The sequence below is a fragment of the Eumetopias jubatus genome, unplaced genomic scaffold (genome assembly GCF_037043125.1).
Source record: "Eumetopias jubatus isolate StellerSeaLion01/CBP00866 unplaced genomic scaffold, mEumJub1_p1.0 scaffold_9, whole genome shotgun sequence".
Lineage (NCBI taxonomy): Eukaryota > Metazoa > Chordata > Mammalia > Carnivora > Otariidae > Eumetopias > Eumetopias jubatus.
In genome coordinates this window covers 37,099,174-37,119,202 of record NW_028274815.1, presented here as the reverse complement: position 1 = coordinate 37,119,202, position 20,029 = coordinate 37,099,174, and the positions used below count along the sequence as shown (strand labels likewise).

Genomic DNA, 20,029 nt, shown 5'->3' with positions numbered 1-20,029 from the left:
CACCCCGCAGATTTACTTCTTTTAAACAAAAAGAGATGTTTCCTTTGGAGACCAATGACAGCTTTCTGGCGGGGCCAGCATATGAGTCTTCATAGGAAATGAAGGTCCCTCCCAGGGTCGTGGTTGCTGTGTCATGGCTGCTTTCTGCAAAAGGAGGAAATAACACCAAATATGAAAAACAAAAAGTCATTGAGGGATTAACATAGGGTGAAACCCCTTTTGTAAGTCAGTAGATAACACTCTGAAAAACCTTGGTTTATTATAGTGATTGCCAATCCATTTCAGAATTCTGAGAATTAGTGGCAAAGAAATGTCAGAGATTGTGCCTCCTTTGTGTCAGATCATGATGTTTGTGATGTTTGTCATCTCTGCCTCCCTCAGATAGTAAGAGAAACCACACCACCCTTTAAAGACTTTTCTATTTCCCCCTTCCATTAAGCAAAGACTTTTTATTTTAGATTTATACATAGTTTGCTTGACTTTTTTAAAAAAGGGATTTTTAAGATGATTTGTGGAAGCCAGTGGCTGAGGTCTCCCATGGGAGGGAGGGGCAGGGGGTGTGGACTTTGGTTTAACCCTTTCTTAAGTGGCACGACCACCTTCCTTGTGGGGCTGGTTCCTGTTGGAGCTGCTAGTTTATGTCAAGTGTTTCCAGAACCTAAAACCAAAAAGTTCTAAATGATCGCATAACCAAATCACATAGCAGGACATTCCTGTACAAAAGGTACTTGGGGCCAGTCAGCACAACCATGGAGTAGCAAAGGATGGCCAGGGTGTCTCTACCCTGTGTGTGCGTGGGTATGTGTGTGTGTATGTGTCTGTGTGCTTTAGGGAACCGACAATTATTTTGTGGCCTGGGGAGGCACAATTGTGCTGTGGCTTATGGACAAGCTCTGAAGCCTGATCAGTTTGGAATCCAGTCCCCACTCCCCACTTAGGGGCCGTTTGACCTTGGGAAAGAGACAAGCTTCCCTCCTCCCATTCTGTGAGATGGAGATGATGATGCTAGCTGTTACTCCTGGGGCTGTCGTGGGGATTGAACATGATCATGTGTGCACAGGCCTGTGCGATGAGTCAGTACCAACTATATTCATTTCTGTGCTAATGTGACACACCACTTCAGGCTCCGTGACCTAAAGTGATACCCATTTATTTTCTTACATTTGGAGGTCAGAAGGGCGACATGGGTCTTACCAAGTGAAAACCAAGGCGTCGGCAGGGCTGTGCTCCTTTCTGGAGGCTCCAGGAGAGAGTCTGCTTCCTTGCTCTTTTGGGTTGATGACAGAACCCAGTTCCTTGTGGATGTAGGACCCCCTGTTTTCTTGCTGGCTGTAAACTGGGGCCATTCCCAGCTTCCAAAGGCTGCCGCTTTCTTGGCTTTTGACACCGTCCTCCATCTCAAAGCCCAGCAGTGGTGGGATGAGTCTTCACACCACATCTCTGGCAACTCTTTGGGTCCCTCTTTTGTTTTTAATAGCTTGCGTGACTGTATTGAGTCCCACTGGATAATTCAGGATAATTTCCCTTATCATCTGATTAGCAACCTTAAATCCTTCTGCATTCCTCAATTTTGTCATATCCAAGGTTCTGGGAACTAGGAGGTGGATACCTTTGGGGGGACCATTATTCTCCTACCACACCATCGTAGTCATCATCTTCACCCAGGGGGTTTAAAGAAGGTAGCTGCCCACAGGACTCAGCATGCAGAGGAGCGCAGATACCCCATGATCAGGGGCTTTCTGAAATCAGGTAGATCGTGTTGGGGTGTGCGCTGGGGGTGGGGAAAGCAGGGGTGGGAATCAGGGACAGTAGTCTGGAGCAGAAGTGGGCACTGAGTAAAGCTGGTCTCTCTGGCCTGTGCCCTCTCTGCAGCCCATTCCTTCAGCTTGGCACATTCTGCATCTCTCACCTTGCTCCCTCCACTCCTGCTGCCCTCCTGACCTCTGTCTTATGAGTCAGGGAGCATGGCTATTCTTTATGGTGGTTCTGCTTAGGGCAACCTTGTATTGGGTGCTTTGTCTACATCACTTCACGGCCTGTCTACACTCACATGGGCTGCTATGCTTGGCCTAAGATTACACAGTACATTAGTTAAGGTTGCGATGGCTCCAGCAATAAACAGGGATTTACTGGAGGGCTGTGGAGCTCATTTCCAGATTCTTGGGGAAAGCTGAAACAAGCAGGCCACAGAGCCCCGGGGACCACAGGGGCACAGTGACAGCCTTTCTGGCTTGAATGGTGCTGGGAGCAGGCTTGAGGTCCAGTGGGCCCCTGGCGGGGAGCTGTGCCAGTCACTGTGTATTCCAGGAGTGGGACCTGACGGTCATGCGCTTAACATGTATTTGTGAGGTTTTTAGACATTTCTGAATCTGGACTCGGGCAGATAAAGCTTGGGCTTATTGCTGTAATCCCCAGTTTGAAACGAAAACAATTCGTACCGTGAAAAAGAGGGTTTGCCACTGGCTGTTGTTATACTGTGAAGGGGGTTGGCCAGATGTTTCTCCCCAAGCTCTGTCAGCTATGGCCAGGGTCATCGAGGCCCTAGCCCCTGGGGGAAGTGGTGTGACTGGGCAGCTGCCCCGGGGATGACCACCCTATAGCTAGTATAGTGGAGGAGCTAAAATTTGAACCCAGGCTTGTTTGTCCCCACCCCCAGCTCAGCCTCTCCCGTGATTTCGTTTTCCAGAAGCAAGTCAGTTTGATAGCACATGTCCCCTATTAAGTAAGCTTCTGGTGCTTCCCACTAGGATTTCCATCTTGAAAATGACTGTAGGAAGAGGCATCTGAAGCAGGTGGGGTTCCTGACACTGGGGCTGCGGGCAGGGAGGTCCTGTGCCTCATTGCTCTGGCAGTAGGTGAGCGTTCTGTACAGGAAAGCCCTGGAGGGGGAGATAAGATCCTGGCTGTGAGGCAGGAGAGGCCACTGGTGGACATGAGCCTGCAGCCGCCCCCAACACAGTGCTGGCACATCTGGGCACCAACTGCATGACTAAATGGAATACAGCAACAAATTTGCCAGGGATGGGATTGTGCAGGCTATTCTGGGCTGAGAAGAGATAGCATTTTTTTGTTTGTTTCTTTACTGTAAAAAGGAGTAAACATAGCCAGAAGTAGGGGCAGTTTAGGAGAGGGCTGTTTGAAGGAGCCTGAAAAAAAATCAGGTGCTAGCTAAATTGACCTGGGTTCAAGAGCCACCTCAGCATATGGAAAACCTTGCCCTGAAGGGAAATGTGGGTGGGGAGCTGGCTTAGTGCCTTCACTTTGGCACCAGCCAAGAGGGTGTTTCTGAATGTTTAGATGCTGAGATGCAAACAGATGTGGGTCCAGAACTCAGCCCTGAGGTGGCTGAAATGATGCATCCCCAGGCTGGTTCTCATGGCATGGCTTCCACTGCTCAGCCCTGAGCCATTCTGGAAGGATGTGCGGATAGCTTAGCTGGCATCTCTGTGTGTGAAAGTTGACTCATTGGACACACAGACACACATACAGGGACTTGATTAGGAAATATGAGTCATCTAGAGGAGTTTGAGATTGAGTACAGAAGATGGACAAATTTTAAATTGACAAAGCATGCTTATTTCAAAGTGCTACCAATGTTGCACTCTTACTAGGTGTCAGGCTCAGGGCCAGGGGCTCTTGTGCATCAGTGTACTTCACATTCTGCAAAGCCCTGCAAAGGTTTCCCCCTTTGCCAATGAGAAAACCAAGATGTAGAAGGGTGAAGGGTCTTGTTAAAAGTCCTGCAGCTTGTAAGTGGTGGAGCCAAGGCAGAACCTATGTTGAGCACAAGGAAGAGATGACCTTAAGGCACAGCACAAAGGATTTAGGTTTGACATGCGGCTGATTTGGGGAAAATAAAACTCACTGCAAGACTTTGCAGTGGGTCACTGTGGAATCTTCTGGATGCCTTTAGGAAAGGCATAGGATGACGTTTGTAATAACCAAACGGGAGAAGCAACCCAAAGGTCTTTCCACAGATGAATGAATGAACAAAATGTAGTATATACATAGAATGGAATATTATTCAGCCTTAAAAAGGAAAGAAATTCCAACACATGCTGCAATGTGGATGAGTTTTGAGGCAATCAGTAAGCTAGGCAGAAAAAGAGAGATCCTGTGTGATTCTGCTATAGAAGCACTACCTAGAGTAGTCAGATTCATAAGGACGAGAAGTAGACCGGTGTTGCCAGGGGCCGAGGGTGGGCACACAGGGAGTGAGTGAGTGATGGGTACGGAGTTTCAGTTGGGACAATGGGAAGAGCTCTCTGGATGGACGGAGGGGATGTTGCACAACAACATGAATGTGCTTAATGCTACGGAATAGAACCTGTAGAAATGGTTAAGATGGTAACTGTTATGTTGTGTATTTTACCACAATTAAAACCAAATAAGATGGTTAAGTGCAAGACTTCCTGAAGATGAGGGCTGGTCTCTAGGACAGGCTGTCATGCCCGCCTTGTGGCTGGTGCTGAGTACTGATCTAACTGTCATGTTTTCTCCTGGGCTGGCCCATGTCCCCTTATGTTCTCTTCACTGTGAGTTATTAATTCGGCGTCTTCTGCTTGGTTCTTAATGTCTCATGTGGTTGAGCACACTCCACCAGGGCTCAGCGGTCTTGGGCCCCTGGGAGTGGTGCTTTCGTGGGCAAGCCTGGGTCTGTGGTTTCTAAGACGTTGACTAGGTTTCATGTTGCAACTCTGGGAAGAAGGACTGGGTGCTTTTTGCATGAAAATGTTGTGGCCTGATTTACACGTGGGGAGGTTTTCAAGAATAATTACACATAAGACTCACTGCTAAATGTATGATCCCAAGAGGAAAACAAAGTGTGATTGTATTTGTGATACAGATGGAAACATAAAAGAGTTTGTGCTGCTGTCAAAGTTCCAGAAATTTGGAGGCATAACTTGTGTTGGATCAAAGGGGCCCTTTAAGTCACGAATCAAATTTTGCGGGGAGATCCTTGGATAATGTCTCCTTTTAGCCCACCAAAGTTCTTTTTCTCCATCACTACTTTGCAGACATCCTAAAAAGGGTCAAATGCAAGGGTGTGTGCTTTTCTTTGCCTTCTCTCTTCCCTATGGCCAGGTAGAGGTAATAGGTCTTGGTGCAGAGACTAGTGAGGCTGGTGCTAGCTTCGGCAGTGCATATACTAAAATTGAGACTAGTGAGGCCGGCATCCTTTCTTATACTCAGTGCTTCTTGTATTTCTCCTTGTGTAGACTGCCTATCTACCTCCTCCTGCTGAAAAAAAAAGGGGGGGTTGTTACCCTGCTGTAATATATATACGAAAGTTAAGAGAGTAGATTTCAAGACTTCTTATCACAAGGGAAAAAAAATCTTTCCTTCTTCCTTCCTTCTTTTCTTTTGTGTGTCTTTTTTTTTTTTTTTTTTTGTATTTTGGGGGTAAATATCTAGTAGTGTCTTTCCTGGATCGTAGGGTAGTTCTCTTTTGAATTTTGTGAGGAACCTCCATACTGTTTTCCAGAGTGCCTACACCAGTTCCCACTCCCACCAGCAGTGCATGAGGGTTCCTTTTTCTCCACATCCTCGCCCACACCTGTTGTTTCTTGTGTTTTTTGATTTTAGCCATTTTGACAGGTGTGAGGTGATATCTCATTGCAGTTTTGATTTGCATTTCCCTGAGGATGAGTGATGTTGAGCATCTTTTCGTGTGTCTGTTGGCCATCTGGATATCTTCTTTGGAGAAATGTCTGTTCATGCCTTCTGCCCATTTTAAACTGGATTATTTGTTTCTTGGGTATTGAGTTATATCAGTTCTTTATATATTTGGATACTAACCAAAACTAACTATAACAAATTATGTAACACTTTTTTGGGATCTAACTCATAATGACCGGAGACTGTCAAATCAGAATGGTTTCTTATATGGGACGTAAACTTCATCTTGCTGCAAAGTAAAGCAATCTGCAAACACTGTTCTAAACAAGCAGGAAGCACTTTGAATACTAATAAAATCATCTTAGAAGAAGTTATGTGTGGTGAGATCTGCATCTCTCTCTAGACAACTGTTCATCTAACTCCCCATGACTGTTCATTCTCTATCAACATAATGTAGTCAGGTAACTTATGCTGTGGGTTTTAGAAGATGTCTTTCCAGTAGTATATACCAAGTGTGTGCAGAAAGCTAAGGAGAATGAATGATGAAATCATGGAGCTGTTTATGACACTAGGTCCTAAGGTAGGAAAAAAAGAAGGCTTGTTACTTTTCTCTTGTTAAATTGTTTATAATTCTGGATGCTAATTCTCTGTTATGCATATTGCAAATATTTTGATCTGTTCTGTTGTTTTTAAACTATATTTTTGTGGCCACTGTACATGATTGAGAAATGTATATAGCTAGTCCTTTTCTTTATAGCTTTTGCTTTTTATTTCTACTCTACCCTAAGTTTACAAAAATGTTATATTTTTTGTGATGCATTTACGATATTTATTTTATGTTTTTTTGATTCATTTGGAATTCATTTTTTGGGTAGGGTGTGAGTCAAGTATCTAAACTTAATTTTGTTTCAATAAATTTTACTGATCGTCCCAATAGAATTTAATTTCCCCCAATTTGAGATCCCATCACCTTCATATTCACTTACCACACAGTGCATTCACTCACACACACAACTAAATTCTAAATTCTTGACTCCTTTTTAAGAGTTTTTTATCTAGCTATTAATCTAGTTTTCAAGAAAAGAATCTTTGCTTCCTTGGGCAAACATTTATCTATGCTTTTGTGTTTATTAATTCTGCATTTCTGTCTTGGCTACTTTGTTTTTTTGTTTTTTGCTTCTTGAGTTGAATGCTTCATGGATCCATTTCATTAAAATTTTTTTCTAATATTTGCATTAAAGACTATAAAACTTTTTCAGAATACCTCTCTGACTACAGTTTATAGGTTTTGATATGCACTGCCTTGTGCTTGTTTTAAATAGTTCCCAGTTCTGTTTGAGATTTGTTTTTTAATATTTATTTACTTGTATCGCATAAATGGGTTTTTTTTTGAACTGATAGATTACTGCCAGAAACATTTGCTTTTCTGAGTTATACTCTGATCTTGAAAACCATAGCAAACAGGTAGATGAAGCAAGAGTACATTAAGTCCTACATATATATTTTTATTTTTTAGTAACCATATATCCTGTTGTAGGTGTAAAATTAGAAAATTTGTTGTACCTTTACCATACTTGGCCTACTGCCTCCTAAGTTCTGAGCACACTCTCTCCTCAAAGGTCTCATATTAGATCTCAAGAGATAATTTGAGGATACAGGTTTTAAAATAAATTATGTCTGTTGTTGACAGGTTGGGTGTGAGAGGAAAGATGGACAAAGCACATTTTCCCTCTACCTATAATATATGTTTTTTACTTACTTGAAGACCCCTTTAGAAAAAGTAGCAAAATCAGAAGTCTTATTTAGTCAAAATATTTTTAAATGTACAAAAAAGGGTCATGTAGAAAGCATACTGTAAAAAGATATTGATTTTAAGAGTAAAAGAATATGAAAAGTTTCTGTTATGTCTTACACAGCCAGTTACTCCCATAAAACTGCAGTACTGTGAAGATAAGCAAAGGATACTCATACCCACGTACCCTCTGGCCACAATTCTCAATTAAGAACTAGCATACTGGATGACAAGCAAAATTGTTGCCTAAAAATATTCATATCCAGTCATCTAAGCAAATCCCAAGAGATGGACCTTCTACGAGGAGAAAAGAGGTATGTACAGAGAGAGCACTCAGCAGTGGGAGATGTCAAGAGCAGCAGTCTAGGCGGAGAGGGTGAATGATTTGCTGTGTCTGTTTTTCTCAGCTTGTTTTAAAGTTCTCAGATGAATTGGGTTCTTGGCTATTCTTTTGCTATTCATTTATGTTTTATGGAATTGTGTTCAGTGAAGGTGCCCTATGAGATTTCTGCTTTGAGAAACCTGCTGAGATTATCTTTGAAGCCTCGTAGTAGCCAGTTTCTGTGAGGGTTTCCTGTGTTTGAAATGAATGTGTATTTTCTGCTCTGTACAAAGCTCTCTATTAAATCCTTCCTGTTTATTATTTGTTTCTTCTAGATCCTCCCTTTTTGGGGTCAACTTAATCTGTTAGGTTTTGGAAGAGGAGTGTTAATGTATCCATTATGAGGATTTCTTGCCTTTCTATCAGTCTTTGTATCCAGTATTTTGGAATTTGTGGTCAGGTGCATCAAGGTTGATGACTGTTACATAGATTCCACTTTTTATTAATTAAATATATTTTTTCTTTGTCCTCTTTGATGCTTTCATCTTGGAATTCTATTGTCTGGAAGTGATACTGATTCAATATCTATTAGTTAGTGTTTGCCTGCTATTTTTTTTGGTCCTTTTTGCATTAGTTTGTTTTAGGAAGTATCCCCTAATTTTTAGAATTTCTGCTTTTATAGAAGAACTTAGCCTTGAATTTTCACTGATTACTAATGTGTTTGAATTCATTCCTGCCATATTATCCGTGTTTTATCTGTAAAATGCTCCCTGTTGTCCTTTTTAATTAAAAAATAAAAAAAAATCTTTCTTGCCTTTGTTGGATTGTTGTCTTCAATTTTCTTTTTTATTCTAATAGATTGAAAGTAATACATCTCAATTCTTTTTTTTTTTAAGATTTTATTTATTTTTGACAGAGAAAGAGAGTGTACAAGCAGGGCAAGCAGCAGGCAGAGGGAGAGGGAGAAGCAGGCTCCCCGCTGAGCAGGGAGCCGGATGTGGGGCTCGATCCCAGGACCCTGGGATCATGACCCGAGCCGAAGGCAGATGCTTAACCGTCTGAGCCATCCAGGTGCCCCAATACATCTCAGTTCTATATTTTTCCAGTAATTACCCTTAAAACTTTAATTTGCACAATGACAGTTATTTCTGCCCCCCCAATCAATGTTGATTTAAGTGCATCTACATTCCTCATCCTCTCTTGTACCATTTGAACAAGATGAGAACCTTAATTTCCTTCCCTGTCATCACTACTGCTCAGTTGGAGATCATCTGGAATGGTCGTCAAAATTATTATTAATTTTGGGGGTGCCTGGGTGGCTGAGTCGGTTTAGTGTCCAACTTTTGATTTTGGCTCAGGTCATGATCTCAGGGTTGTGGGATCAAACCCCAAGTCAGGCCCCATACTCAGTGGGGCGTCTGCTTGGGATTCTCTCTCTCCTCCTCTCCCTCTGCCCCTCCCCCTGCTTGTGCTCGCTCTCTATAAAATGAATAAATAAATCTTTAAAAAAAGATTACTGTTACTTTTTTCTTATCAGTACCTATATAACTAATTACATATTTTCTTCTTTACTTTTTTTTTCAAGATTTTATTTATTTATTTGAGAGAGAGAGAGAGCACGCACAAGCCAGGGGAAGGGACAGATGGAGAAGGAAAAGCATGCTTCCCGCCGAGCAGGGAGCCTGATGCGGGGCTCGATCCCAGGACCCTGGGATCATGACCTGAGCCGAAGGCAGCCGCTTAACCGACTGAGCCACCCAGGTGCCCCTATTTTATTCTTTTCTTACTACTTTTTTGTTGTTGTTGTTCCTTGTCTCTTGGACTGTACTGTATTTTGCTAAAGGATATCCTCTGGTAATTCTTTCAGAAAAGGGGCCTGAATAATTCAGTAAACTTTCTGTGTTTGTCTCTTAATTAGATGTTGCTGCATTAATGCTACATAGCAATTTACTCATGGTCTTGTGACTTACAGTGACAAACATATATTTTGCTTGCTTGTGGGTCTGTGGATTCGTTGGGGTTTGGCTCCTTCTGGTCAGGCTTGGCTGGGCTTGACTCCAGCTGTGAGTTGGATTTGGATCAGCTCCATGTATTTTATTATGGGAGAAGCAGCTCCCTGGAGCATACTCTTTTCAGGGCAAATCAGAGGAGCTTGAGAGGCTGGGCTAGACCGTGCAAACACATCCCAAGTTTTTTCTTACCCATCATTGGTCAAAGCAAGTCACATGGCAAAGCCCAAAGCGAGTGGGGTGTGGGGGGGTATACCTTCCTTTTTCTGTGCTGGGAGGTACTTCAAGGTACCGGACCCAAGAAAGGGGGTGAAGAACTGGGAACAACAATCCAGTTTACCATAATGTAACTGGAATTATTTTTCCCTCCTCACACTTGAATGATAGTTTGGTTGGGTACAAAATTTTCTGTTCCCCCCACCCCTTCCTCTTTAATAAAGCCTATTTATTGTCTCGTATCTAGAAGATTTCACTTGTGCTCTTTTTGGCAGTTTTTACTTAAAATTTTTAAAAATTTCTGTTTGTGAAAGAATGTGTACAAACAATTGCCAGAAAATTAATTACAATTTCTTTTTGGGTCTTCTGCTTCCTCTGAATTCTTTTTCTGGAGAATTCTTCCACTCATGAGTTCAGTGCTTTTTCTTTCTTTCTTTCTTTCTTTTTTAAAGATTTTATTTATTTATTTATTTGAGAGACAGAGAATGAGAGAGAAAGAGCACATGAGAGGGGGGAGGGTCAGAGGGCAAAGCAGACTCCCTGCCGAGCTGGGAGCCCGATGCGGGACTCTATCCAGGGACTCCAGGATCATGACCTGAGCCGAAGGCAGTCGCTTAACCAACTGAGCCGCCCAGGCGCCCTCGGTGCTTTTTCTTGATGATCATTTTCTTTAAATACTTGTCCCTTTGTGGATGTGTTTTCTAGTTTTGTCTTGGAGGTTGCCTGAATGCTGTATCTTCTTTGCTACGATCTAGTGATGGGGGTGTGGTGGGGATAGGCCAGGCTGTGGGGTGAGCAGGCCCACTCTCGATGTGGTCTCTGATCTCATCTCTCAGGGGATCTTGTAAGCTTCTGGTGCTCTGAGCACACCTGCCCCTTCTGGTTATCTAGCACAGTTGGGAATTGTTTTCTCTTATAAAGCATACTTTATTGTTGTCTCTGGAGATCTGGGATGAGACAGAAGGTAGGTGTGCATGCTCTAGCTAGTTTATTCGCAGATACTTTTCTGGGAGTAAGTGTTATAAGGGTGAGAGAGCCTAAGGACCAAAGAGAGAGGGTCAGGAAAGGAAGCGAGATGTGAAAATGCTCTCCACATGTCTCCCTTCCTGCAGTACAGGCCTGGCTCAGGCTTGGGGGACCATCACTAGGCAGGGGCGCAGGTAAGATCTGCTCTTGCCCTCCTCTTCCTCCTGCCTCCCCTAGTGTCCCACCCCCACCCCCCCATGCTAAGGCAGGTTGAAGACAGAAGCTGGCCATGGCGCTCTGGGCCTTTCTTTCCTGGTTTTGCTAGCCATGAGCACCCTCTCTCTGTGTGGTTGGTATTCACATGGTGGGGAGGTACATCTCTGTGCTCTTTGGAGGACCCAGCAGCGCCCCCCCCCCCCCGCAGCTGCACACTTCCCTGATGTGGGAGGTCCCCTTGGGCTCAAGCCCTTTTCTTTTAATGTATCTTTCATTCCAGAGAGGGCTTGGAATTCTTTGCCAGCTGAAAGATGCATTCATTTGCTTGTCAAACATTTGGTGAGTGTTATGTGCCAGGTATTTGGTTGAAAGGCTGGGCATACAAAGATATTTTGCAGAGGTCCTATTTTCTCTCTTTCATCTATTAGAGAAAGACCTGCGTGCAAGGTTATAGTAATTACAAAAATATATGATATGGTGTCATTTCTGCTTGTTGAGGTGGGGAGGTGGATGGACAGGTTGGGAAAAGTTTTATAGAGGATAGGAGTCTTAACTGAGTCTTGAAAGGTAATGGGTGTTTTCTGAGTGTTGTAAAGGAAGAGCAGAGTGTGGACAGTGAGGCTTTGCGGTAGATGGTGGGTCCGTACCTCCATTCCAGGCAGCGAGGCAGTGAGTCCCCAGATTCTTCTGACCACGGGATGTGCAGCCTCCTTGGTTTTGGGGCTTCAGAAAAACCCATCTGGTTGGCATGAGAAGGAGGAACTGGATGGAACAGATCAGATGTGGGGACACTTTTAAGAGGCTGTTCAGGGTCCTGAGAGCTGGTCAAGAAAAAAGTGCCCATGAAGGTATTCCTGCTTGGGAACAACCTCTGTACGCACACACACACACATGCACACTCACATGCTGCCAGATACAGAAGCTGTTGGACCACAGTCACTGCTCAAGCCGGTGCCAGGCCACACACACCATGGAAGGACAGAGTCTGTGGGAATGACAGTGCCTCAGAGCCCATTTCCTTAAAAAGTGTCCTTCTCGGAGCCCTGGGGCCAGAGACCGGGATGAGCCCGAGCAGCGTAGTAGGGCCTCAGGATGTAGTCGCCCACCTCATTTGGTGGCAAGATGGGAAAGGAGTCAGATCTGGACAGCTCAGGCTTAGTTAATCAGTATATTTGGAAGGGGCTGCTGACTCATCTAAGGAACACTTTCTTATTATGCATCAGAGGGAGACAAACAGGAGAAGGTGGGTGGTTTGTCCAGTCCTGATCTGTGTGCCATTAATGAAGATTTCATAACCTTGGCCAAAGGCCCCTAGGAAATCAGGGTATGTGATTATTTCAGGGACCCATCTTGAGGCCAAACAAGTGAATTTAAAAGTATTTGGAGTTCTGTTATTTTTGTCCTGTTAAGTTATACATGTCCATTTACCAGTTGGGCCTACTTCCAGGGCCTGCGATGTGGCCTTCCAGGTTTCCTTCTCCGTGATGGAAGGCCCCTGGCACAGAGCCTCGTCATTAAAATCCGGGTCCAGGATAGGAGTGTTCTACATGTTGGAAATGGTGTTATCCAGTCCATAGTTAATGCTCATTATAATTGGATTTAATTTCCAACAAAACTCAACTGAAAAGCCCCTCTTGCCTTCAAACAGTTTTCTTGTAGAAGAGCTATAATTAAGGTACCCATGGCATTGTCAGATTTTATTTTGGGTTGAAATGTCTCATGTTTGATTTTGGCACAGAAACGATTTCTTTTGCAGAGTGTTGTAAAATATCCTTTCAGCTGTTTTCTTGAAATAGAAAAGTAGAAAAAAAAATATCTTCACTTTTGTGTACATTACCCAAAAAAGACTTAACTGGGCCTTAGTCATGAGCTTGAAACTGTTAGGTGTTGTACGGGGTGGGGAGTGTTTACCAAACAAATGCAAAAACACTTCATTTATTTAGAGGCCATTATTTTTCTGGCAGCCTGGATCATCTGAAACACAGCCAACAACAGGGATGTAGTAAAACAGCCACTGAGCTGCCAAAATGTTATCAGAACTCCCAAGTACCCAAGCTCTGGCTGGTAACACACAAGTCTGTTAGGTGCTCCTCAGAGTTAATTTGCTCTTAATTTAGATACGATAAAAATGATCTTGGCTACATAATTTCCTTGACCCTCAGCAAATCCTCAGTAAGGACTGGAAGGAGGAGCCTTCCAAAAGTAGGTCCCCTAAAGTCAGAGGAAGAAGTAGCAGGCTAACAGCAAGGCAGGAGGGAGAAGAGCTGCAGAAGTGGGCTTACTGAGCTGGAAGGACAGTATGGCAAGGGATAGAGGGTGGCATCAAGTCGTGGGGAGGGGGGCCTCCAATTCGGGTCCATTTAGTGACTGGGTAATTACGGAGAAAACGTCATCCTGCGATGAAAATAAGGGCCACCTTGGAGCTTTGGATTCAAGGAACGTTCACTTTCTGGGCTCCACTGCTCCTTGATCTTTCTCAAGGGTTCCGCTGAGAAACACGGACAGCCTTGTAGCAGAGGCAACCCATCTGCATGGTCTAAGCACTCAGAAATTCCACGGGGGTCTGCTTCTCTCTGGTTAGCTGTGGAAGTGGAGGCAGCGCCTTTCACAGAGTGGGCATCAGAAATATATGCTAGCTCTTCAGTTCCAGAACAAGATGGCATATACTCACTCTCCCCTGGTCCTCCCTCTAAATATAACTAGGTGCACTGGGAATTCTTCAACAGACAATGATACAAGGACTCTGAGAGTTCGAATGATGCCATAGGTGGGAGGGGAGGCCCTGGCCTCATTCCTGCCAGGCTCTGGTGGAAGTCCTGACCCCCCACTCTGTCAGGACTACCGAAGCAGGGAGGGAATCCAGCCTTCCCAGGTGGCCTCCACTGACGCCTGGTCTCCAGGGGGTGGGAGGGGTGCTGCTTGGTGAAGAAGAGCATCCCGACTCTCTACTCACTCTTCTCTGACCCCATGCTAACAGGGCGTTGGGCCGCCTCCTTCTAGCCTAGTGGGGGTAGAAGTCTGAGCTCTCCATTCGATCGTTGGTGTGGGTAGGGGTGGGGCCACCGTTTTTTTCTATGGTATTTGGTTGGAGTCGGGTGGTTATTGTCTAATGGTGTTCTGTCTTATTGGACTGACCTCTTCCTGGTCCTTCGGCTAGACAGAGCAGGCTTTTGTTGGGGTCGCTTTTGTGTGTGTCCATTGGTGTTTCCAGTTCACTGGCCTCTTTAACTCCAAGCGCGGGTGGGGTCCACTCCAAGAACTCATTGTTTTGTTACTCGGGTTCTGAGTTCCCTGGCTAATCTCCTTCTCTCCACCTTTCAGAGTCTCTCATCCTGTCTCTTAACGTTACACTTAATGTCCAGGTTTTTTGTTGGACTTAGCAGGAAGAACAGGGAAGGGTGTGTGTAATTCATCTTCCTGTGAGCTGAGATTCTGGCATCATGTTTTTAATTATAAGAAACTTATTTTATCTAATGTGTGATAGATTCCAGTGCTGGATTCTTAATTTTATAAATGTGATCAAACTCCAAATACAACAAAAGTACCCCTGATGGGGCTGTGTTCTATATACTATGCACCAATTATACTGATGTTTACAACTGTGACTAGCTTCTGTGAGCATATCTTATAATCTGAACCTTCACCATAGCTTTCTTCTTAGAAATCCATGTGGAGAAATGCTGTAGTCTACCGGGCTTACGTAAGATTAGCATCTGAACATGTTCCTTAACAAAGCTACTATTTCTACACAAATATGTCAGGAAATCTACTCGACATTTCTTGAACACAACCAGCAAATTCACACACTTGAATTAGCAGAAGGAGAAAAAAATCGTTCAGTAAAAATGGTGGGTCTGCCTTACGCAAGAAGGATGGTAGATGCTGGAAGATGGAAGAGGAGGGGTGGTCCCCAATCCAACAATTCACTGTCAGTGGGAGAGAGAGATGCAAAGAAGCAGTTCCAGTTCAGCGTGACAGGTGCTGGGGCGACCATGGAGAGAGCCGCTCTCTGGCAGGGGAGGATGACGGGGCACAGATGTTAGGAAGGTGTAGTGGAGAGGTGAGAAGCAACATCTGAACTGAGACTGGGGGGTAACGGTGGGATGGAGGGAGCAGCATATGCAGGGCTCGTGGAAGAGAATCATTACTGCCGAGGGGGATGAGGACGTGGAGCAGCGTTAGAGGACTTGGCTAGAAGTACCGGCCGGGAGACATGTCAGAACAACCGGATGCCCTAGACTGGGTGAAGACTCCTTTTTAAAAAGAGTTTTTAAGAAGAAAAGGTGACATGGAAGAAATAATGCTCTTTAGGTTTTGATTTGTAACTTTGCAGTAGTTAAAAATAGGGAAGCAAGATAGAGTTGAAAAAATGGGAAAGCCTGTTATTTATGGGAAAAAATGGAGGTGACATTCTCTAACGGCATTGTTGATCCAAAAAAATACAAGAGCAAAGCGGGGTCTGCACATATGATGGGAAACATCCAGTGGAAGGGGCTTCTGATGTTTGGTGGCCCTGAGGTGTAGAGCCAAACTCCGTGTGGACCATAGTCAGGCCGATTATTTCTCTTCAGTGATGTTTTCACAGAGCAATGTGCAGATACACTGGCTACCTCCTGATGTAGGAGGTTCCCTGTGAGAACTTCAGTTCCCTGTCACTGGAAGTATGCAAATGTCAGAAACGTTGGCTGGCCACCCACCAAATTGTTTGAAAATTTAGGTAACCAGTGGGTAATTGGATGAGGTGATCTCCTGGGTCCCTTTTTACCTCTGAGAATCTGTGCTTCTCTTTTGAACCTTGAGTAGAGTCTCATGTAGAACAGAGTAGGTTATTGGTAAATATTTGCTGATAGCCCAAGTGGAAATCATGTTGGGATCAAAGCATGAAATACACAAGCCTCTCACTATCTACTCTGAGGGAAATGAAAATTTTACAATTTTTATTTGTGTTTTCTCCATGTATCTTTTTTTAAATTTTATTTTATTATGTTATGTTAATCACCATATATTACATCATTAGTTTTTGATGTAGTGTTCCATGATTCATTGTTTGTGTATAACACCCAGTGCTCCATTCAATACGTGCCCTCTTTAATACCCATCACCAGGCTAACCCACCCCCCCCCCTTTTTTTAAGCCCTTACCAGAATTTTTAGTCCTTCCACACTTGGTATGATTCCTTTAGAGCTATGCTGGGAACTTGCCATGGGTTTAGCTGGGTGAATTCTTCCACTAAATCTAGATTGGACCACGTGCCTGGCATGCCCCAGAATCAAACTTGGTCCAAGTTGGTATTATTTTGACTCTGGGCCATTCTGTCCTATTGCAGACTCGGTATTTTCAGTTAGGAGGGAGCTTACCCAGCCATGGGGGACGGGGGAGGTGCGAGGGCTAGGCGGCAGAGGCAAAACACACACTTTGCAGGAAATACTGTGCTTTCCTTCACTGACTGTTTTCTCACACATTCATTTTCCCTCCTTTTCTCCTTTCTTTATCTCCTACCCAGCCCTGCTTATTATTAATAAAGGCAAAAATAAATAATAACCAACATACTGGATATTTGTAGTGTTTGAGACAATGTGATGCACATTCAGTCTCCCTAGACATAGGGTTTTTTTTTTTTAATTATTTCCATTTAATAGATGGTGAAACTGAGGCCCAGAGGGACTGAGGAACTTGCCTGAGCTTACAGAGTAAAGCCTCTGACTCCTGAGCCTGAGTCTTAGAGTCTCACTTGTGAAGGCTCATTTGATCTCTTTTAAAGGTTCAAGGAGAGGTCTCTTTGCTTTTGCCAAATAGTGCCCCTCTCCCTCCTCCCCACCAAGATGTTTGGGGATGTTAGGAGGCTGTGTCTGTGAAAAATTCTCCATCACAAGTGAATTTTCACAGGCTGAGCATGCTCATATAACCACCACCAAGATCAAGACACAGAGCATGACCAGCCTGCCTGATGTTCCCACCACACCTCAGAGCGACCTCCACCCTGACCCCCATCCCTGTGGGAGGCTGCATCTGTTCTTGAACTCCTTATAAGTGGGATCAGCATGTCCTCTTTTATGTCTGGTTACTTCGGCTCAGTGTCTGTAAGATCCATCCAGCAGTGTGCTGGTAAGCTGGCTCTCAAAAAAAGAAGAAAAAAAAAAGGCTCTGTTTGGAGTGTCTGCCAATTTCAATGGTATAAACACTCCCACCATGGCTGATTTCAAGCCATGATTTAAGAATCAGCTTGGAAAATTCCAAAATATTTCATAATCAGCTCTTAGGAGCTGGTACGAGCCAGCCACACCATGCCATGGGATTCATTCATGTTGTGATGTGTAGTTGTGTATCGTTTGTACTCGTTTAGCATTCTTTGTGTGAACATATGTGGATTCTTTTGATTGTAACCTTTTGGCTAAAGTCACCAGTTTTCAGAAAGAGCCTCTTTGGGGGATTCCATTTACATTGCTGCCAGAGGGCAGAGGCATGAGCTCTGGAGCCAGAAACCAGCAATTAGAGCCCCATCTGTACCGGTACCTCTCCTGTCCCATGTTCTCAGCCTCAGGTCTGCGGACAGGAAGCACCAGGCCTGCCTCACAGGCTCTGAGCACACTTGGTACTCAGTAGGTGCTCAATAAATGTTTCCTCCATCCCTTTACTTCTCTTGTTCATCCCAGGGAGGGTGACTGTACTTTGGGTGAAATCTTGTGGAGAAGGAGGGATCTGTGTTCCTGCATGGATCTCTGGGGTTTTTGCCCTGGTGCCCAGAGCACCTGCAGGATTCCTCAACTTTATTTCCATTTGGTCTCTCTGAAGAAGAAGAGGAAAAAGAGAAGGGAAGGAACGTAGGAAGGGTGAAGGAGAGAGGAGGGAAGGCAGGCAGGATGGAAGGAAGGCAGGCAGGAAGGAAGGCAGGCAGGAAGGAAAGGAGGCCTGTTAGTTTTGTCTGTGTGGGTCTGGCCTGGAAGAGTTTTGTGTTTCCAAACTGACCACTGATTTGGCTGGCTGTGATGGGTCCAAGAAATCTGTTCACATGGAACAGATTTGGAAATGACATTCGCTTTGTTCCAGAGCTGGCTTCCTGCTTCTAAACCGATCACCACAGCCCAGGTGTCCTCTGGAGAGAGACCCCATCTCCAGTGGACCGTGAAAGGAAACCCAAGGAAAGAATGAGAAATGAATGACACAAGTGCAAAAAAAGAGTGTCACAGACTGACAGACAGTGTACCTACAACTTTTCAGGGTGAAGGGGTGTGGAGACCGGACCATGGAGGGGCCCCTGGGGCCTAAGGGCAGTGGGAGCCGGCCACATGGAGCTTGCCGCCTACCAAGGCAGGCGTCCACTGCTCTTGAAGGGGGCAAGCAGTGTCTTCCATGGAGCGGACACCAGTGAGCTTTCTATCTGTAGCAGGCAGGAAAGTCATCTCTTGCCTCCCTCGCAGATTGTGAAAATACACGGATTGTGGCCAAGCGAAATAAAATGCCCCTCCCTGCCTGCGAGTTCAAGCTGCGTCCCTCTGATAGCTGGGCGTGATGGACTGCAGCGTCTGCTTCCAAACCTGTGCCTGTTTGCTTTGGATCCCCCTCCAACACCCCAATCCCAGGACTTGGGGCCTCGCAGTGAAAGCTGCTGGTTTCTGTGACCTTTTGAATCAACTTCTTGTGTCCCATGGGCAAGGACCATGTTCAGATCCCCAGTTGGAGCCCCACGTCCCAGCCACCTGTCTGTGGTTCCTGCTGCTGCTGTTTCCCCAGGGCTTCTGGGAGGAGAATCTAGAAGAGATATGGAATCGTGTAAGGAACAGAAAGAGTAAGATCTCGGAACTGGCTGCACCTCATTTGAAATCCTCGCTCTGCAACATGCTGGTTGGGCGACCCTGGGTGGATGTGAGCTCCCAGGTGTTGGGCCCCATGTAATTCCTTTGAGCCCCGGCCAGCTGAGGCTTCTGACCTGCTTTGCATGCGTGGAGGTGGAAATGCCACTGCAGGACTGAGCAGGATTTGAACCTGTGTTGGTCTGGCCGCAGAGCCACCTTCTCTTTCCTGCCCACACTCTCGATGCCGTGGGCTTGGGAATGCGGCTGGGAACTGCCTTCCGTGGGTCCCCCTCATTCTCTTCACGGGTGAGGTGAGGGGTGCCAGGGACCTTCTGTTCACAGTTAGGCATGTTTGGTTCCTCATTCTTTCACTGTTAGAGATTGAGATTGCTTCCAATTTTTTACTATCATCAACAAGGCTGTGTAAAATGTTTAGGATCGTGAGGCTTTTCTCCATTCCTCTATCTTTATGAGATGTAGCTAAAAGCTGAATTACTAGGTCATAGGGTACAAAACACTTCAGGCTTTAAGTATAATACCTGTTGCCAGATATCTCTCAATAAGAGTTTTGTTGGCTTATATACTTCCTTCACTCAGAGACTTTTTCCTTGACGCTGGAGGGCCTAAGTTAAGGTCAAGGACAATACTATTTTGATCCTTGGTTAATGCTAACAAAATAACCAATGTGGGCATGTGTGTGCTGGGGGGAGGGAGGCCTGCATAATTATTTTCTATTAAAAAGACAGTCCTCGGGGTGCCAGGGTGGCCCAGTCGGTGGAGCATCCAACTCTTGGTTTTGGCTCAGGCTGTGATCTCAGGGTCGTGAGACTGAGCCTGGCATTGGGCTCCGTGCTTAGCGTGGAGTCTGTTTGAGATTCTCTCTCCCTCTTCCTCTTCCCCTCCCACTTGTGCCCTCTCTCTCTCAAATAAATAGATAAATCCTTAAAAAAAAGAAAGGTAATCCTCAAAGCCATCCTTTCTGTCTTCCTGATCCATTATTTAAATCCCTTTGTATATAGGCAATGCACAGAGGCTATAAGGAAATTTGGAAAATACTAAAAAAAAAAAAAAAAAAAGGAAAAAAGTATCTTACCAG

The 20,029-nt window shown here is 44.7% G+C and overlaps 1 long non-coding RNA gene across 2 annotated transcripts in view; it reads left to right on the top strand.

Annotated features, from left to right (window-relative positions):
- The window catches only part of LOC148163523 (uncharacterized), a 46,379-nt gene that overhangs the window by 14,889 nt on the left and 11,461 nt on the right, over window positions 1–20,029 (top strand). The window contains exons 1-3 of one of the 2 annotated variants that reach the window (XR_015768934.1): window positions 5,858–6,199; window positions 7,536–7,725; window positions 9,319–9,494. This is a non-coding gene — a long non-coding RNA (uncharacterized LOC148163523). Of the gene's footprint in view, window positions 1–5,857; window positions 6,200–7,535; window positions 7,726–9,318; window positions 9,495–20,029 lie in introns of those variants that run through there. The other variant, XR_015768935.1, reaches the window with a different exon arrangement.